Source organism: Dipodomys ordii, unplaced genomic scaffold (assembly GCF_000151885.1).
Source record: "Dipodomys ordii isolate 6190 unplaced genomic scaffold, Dord_2.0 Scaffold23, whole genome shotgun sequence".
Classification (NCBI taxonomy): domain Eukaryota; kingdom Metazoa; phylum Chordata; class Mammalia; order Rodentia; family Heteromyidae; genus Dipodomys; species Dipodomys ordii.
The window spans coordinates 9,162,768-9,167,356 of NW_012267239.1; the positions used below are offsets into that span (position 1 = coordinate 9,162,768).

Here is a 4,589-nt window from a genome sequence, read left to right on the forward strand (position 1 = left end):
GCGCCCGCGCTCGGCAACGGGGGCCTCGAGCGGACGGCGACTTCCGGGTCGCGAGCTGCCCGGTGGCGGCCTGACCCCGCCATCCTCAGAAGCTGGAGGAGACGCCCGACACCCCTTTCGTGGGAACCGCGGCCCCTTCATTGCCGTCTTAAAACCCTCAGTGGGTCGTCAGGGGGCGGGGCGGAGGCAAGGTTCCCTCGAGTTAGGCAAATCTGTGGGCAGCCCTGGCCGCCGCCAGGACCCCACCCACGCCCCTCCTGCAAAGCTCAGCGGACACTTCCGGAAATCGCCGCCAGGCGGCGCCCAGAGCCAGAACGAAAGGGAGGATGTCAGCTCAGCGACCCGAGGGGCGGAGGGCTCTGCACCGCCCTGGGCAGGTGGAGATGAGATCTCATTCAGGCAGGTGAACGTCATAAACCGTCCTCTTAATAGATCAGGAAACCTAAACTAGCCAGGGTGCCTGATCATGCGGGTGGTGGAAGGGAGCCTGGCCCCTCCCCGTGGCTAATTAGAAGGGTTTTTTTTCCAGAACTCAAAGACAAGATGCTGTTACTCCATCCCAGGGTCCACAGAATGGTATTTTCCTAGACCTTGGGAATACTTCCTGTTGTATAGGTTTACTCCATCTGCTAAGTGTTCCCTGGGTTTACCAGTGGTAAGAAGGGCTGTCTTTGCATAAAAGGACAGAGACCCACCCCCAGCTTCTCCCCAGAACAAATGACTCCTATTTCTTTGAATACTTATTTTTTAAGTGTTGTTTTTCTGGTGGGTTTTTTATTATTTTATGTATTGCCTAATCCAATAGCTTGCTAATGAGCTAACACTTAGTTGGGCAAATGGAACCTTTGCCTACCGGAAGTAATTTGGCTAAAATACACAAACCAAGAAAGCTAAGAATCTACTTGAATTCATTTGTGTTCTTTACTGAGTAGAAAGGGAACACGGTGTTGCCGTTTTGCTTACCAAACACATTTGCAGTATGCCTTGTTCTGAGAGCAGAAAAGGGGCTCAAAGACATATATTGATTTGTTCAAAGTGTTTCCACTGTGATGGACACCCAAGTCTCCATAGAAATAGTAAGACTAGTGCAGACTCAGGAGGCTCTGGCCTATAATCCTATGTACTCACAAGGGAGGCTGAGATATGGAGGACCTTGATTCACATCCAGCTCAGGCAAAAAAAATCTCACTAGTTTTCAACTCCAAAATAACCAGCAAAAGGTAAGGCTAAAGGTGTGGCTCATGTGGTAGAATGCCAGCTTACCAAATATGAGGCCTTGGGTTGAAACCCCAGTAAATCCAAGGGGCGGGGAACGGGGAGTGGTAAGAAGCAGCAAAACTGAACATAGATGTTAAAAGCCAGTCTGGAACCCGGTATAATATTCTCACTCTCAGATACTTTGTGATTAAATTTATCTCTACACTAGCCCCCATGGAGCCTTTAAAAGTGAGAAACTATTGTCCCATTTATTTTTAAGACATTTCACATATACTACCTTGTTTTCATTTAAATTTTGGCTTCATTCGTGAGGATTATTTCCTCCCAGTGAAACATAAGAATTTCCAGAGTGGGGACTGGGAAGGTGGCTCAGTGGTAGAGCGCTTGCCTTGCATGCCTGAGGCCCTGGGTTCGATTCCCAGCACCACATAAGCAAAAAGAAAAAAGCCGGAAGTGGCGCTGTGGCTCAAGTGGTAGAGCACTAGCCTTGAGCTGAAGAGCTGAGGGACAGTGCCCAGGCCCAGAGTTCAGGCCCCCAACCAGACCCCCCCCCCAAAAAAAAAAGAATTTCCAGAGTGGAATGTAAGATGGTATTCCAGGAGTTTCAAGATCTGAAGCTCCTAAATACGAATAGCTTTCAAAGCCCAGTGTAGATTTGAAGTCTATATTTAAAGTAGGATTCCAGAACTGTCCCTCATCCAACAGATGAAGTCATTTTCTTTTCTTGTGCTATTGGATCACATCTATATTATTTGTAATCAGTTACATTGGACAACTTAGGTTCCGATCAGTGAATTTATTCATAACATAGAAAAGAAAAAAAAGCCAGGAGCCAATGGCTTATGTCTGTCTATATTCCTAACTACTTAGTAGACTGAGATCTGAGTACTGAGGTTAGAAGCCAGTCATGGCAGGAAAGACTATAATATTCTCATCTCCAGCTGGGAAGGTGGCTCAATGGTAGACCGCTTGCCTTGCATGCATGAGGCTGTGGGTTCGATTCCTCAGCACCACATAAGCAGAAAAAAAAGCCAGAAGTGGCACTGTGGCTTAAGTGGTAGAGAGCTAACCTTGAGCTGAAGAGCTGAGGGACAGCGCCCAGGCCCAGAGTTCAGGCCCTACGACTGGACCCCAAAAAAAAAAAATTCTCATCTCCAACTTACCACCAAAAAGCCAGAAGTACAGCTGTGACTAAAGTGATTGAATGTCAGACTTGAGAATACAGCTCAGGGACAGTGCCTGGGCACTGTCAAGCAACACACACACACACACACACACACACAGTCAGAACTGGTTGAACTTTTAAAAAGTTGATTTTGCTGCTAAATGTTTTCAAGAATGCAGGTTTTTTTAAAATAAATATATTACTTGTTTTATTTCTATATCTAGCTTCTTAATTGCAAACAGCATCTGCAAATGGTCATGAATTCCTTTTTTCATATGTAATTCAGAGATACAATTAGATTCTTGGGTGGTGAGTTTATCCATTCTTTTTTCCTGTTTCTGCAGAACTATTAGGATGAGCTCTTAACTGTCTCTTAACTGCTCTTTAGAGAAGAAGGGTCCTACTTTTTTTTTAAAAAACCCACATTACTTTATTCTTGCCCATGCATAATGGTTTAATATGATTTTGTAGTCTCCTTCAGCCTTTAAGAGCCAGTTCCCTCAAAACCGTTTTACCAGTTTGAAATCTTCCTATACCTTCCTCCCAAAAATTGTTGTACCCAGACTCAGTGCTCAGAAGAGGTTGACATTAGACTGAACTGAAACCAAAGTCCTGCCAGCTCTCCTTCGGCGTCTTCCAGAACCTCTGCAGGCTCTGCACTTCCTCATATTCCAACAGTTTATTTAAAGGGAGCCATTGTCATTGGAATGGTATATATTTTCAAAAGCACTAGGAGAAACGTGTATACTGATTAGAACAATTTTTTTTTCCGCTTGTAGAGCTTAAACTCTGGGCCCGGGAGCTGTCCCTCAGCTCTTCAGCTCAAGGAGAGAGTTCTACCACTTGAGCCACAGCGCCACTTCCGGTTTTCTGGTGGTTAATTGGAGATAAGGGTCTCACTGCCTTTCCTGCCCAGGCTGGCTTTGAACTGCGATCCTCAGATCTCAGCCTCCTGAGTAGCTAGGATGACAGGCGTGAGCCACCGGCGCCCGGCTAGAACAATTTTTTTTTTTTTTTTGGTCTGTAGGGGTTTAAAAGAAAATGAATGATGGAAGGTTTTCCGAGAGCTAAAGGCCCCATCGACATAATCTGACAGGTTAGGATCATAATGTGTTGTTCCTGAATTGAAACAATTTCTTTCATAAAAACGCTAAATGGTCCAAGACCATAAACCTGTTTTGGAATTTAGGTATTCAAGGTGTTTTCCTGGTACTTGGTGTTAATTTAATGAGCATTATCCGGTTGCCTGGAAGTACTAAACATGCTGTTGAGTGACCCCCCCCCCCTCCCCCCCTCCCTCCCAGGCAGACACTATGTTTCAGCTGGGGTTAACTCGGTTCTTCCCTATCACTGGTTACCTCGGGGTCAAAGCTCACTGGCCTTTGGCCTTTGGCTCAGGTAGGATCATTAAAACCTGTAGCCCTGGCCTAGGTGACATTGGACCATGCTTATTGATCGACAGCCAAGGAGGGTTCCTCCAGTCTCTGCTGTCATCAACACCCACAAAATGGGTATTTCCTAAAACCAGGCTTGAACGTTGGTGTATGCCCCTAGCACAGAGACATTCGTTCTTTTTTTCTAACAGCTGTAAACTGCTGTCCGTGAAAGCAGCCTCCCAGCCAGAGATACAAGGACTTATTCACCACAAGTCCTAGGCGAATACAGGATACTGTTGATTTAGGATGGAATGACTGAGGAAGTTGTGGCACGGTCACCTGGCTCTCTGGCTCCCCTCCTCTCCTCTCCATCCCCCCCCCTCACTCCCTCCCTCTCTCCCTCTCCCTCTTGGTGGTCTCAGGGAGTCTCCCCAGAAAAGCAAAGGCGTGGGGAGGAGTGCCGTGAACTTTGACCTCTGAGCAGCACAAACAACACTGACCGCACCCCAGCCCCGACAGTGGGTAACTTGGACATTGCAAGGTCTTCCGTGTCTGAGAAAGCTCCGCCCCCTCAGTTCCCGCCCATCGTAAGCTCCACCAATCCTCAGCCTCCATCGACCTCTCGGCTGCCCAAGGCACTTCCAATCCAATACCTATATCCGGCCTCGGCCCCAGGCCCGGCGATCAGGGAAGGTCAGTAGAAAGCCTATCGGAGCCGAGCAGGGGCGTGGCCGGGGCAGGGGGCGGGCGTAAGGAGGCGATGGGGCGGGGCGCGCTCGGCGCGGTCGGGTGCGATTGGCCACCCCTGGCAGGCGCCGCACCTCGGACAG

At 48.0% G+C, this 4,589-nt stretch overlaps 1 protein-coding gene across 1 annotated transcript in view; it reads right to left on the minus strand.

The window, feature by feature from the left end:
* Positions 1 to 4,589, minus strand: part of Suds3 (suppressor of defective silencing 3 homolog (S. cerevisiae)) — a 38,042-nt gene that overhangs the window by 31,996 nt on the left and 1,457 nt on the right. The gene's annotated exons all lie outside the window — the stretch shown is intronic.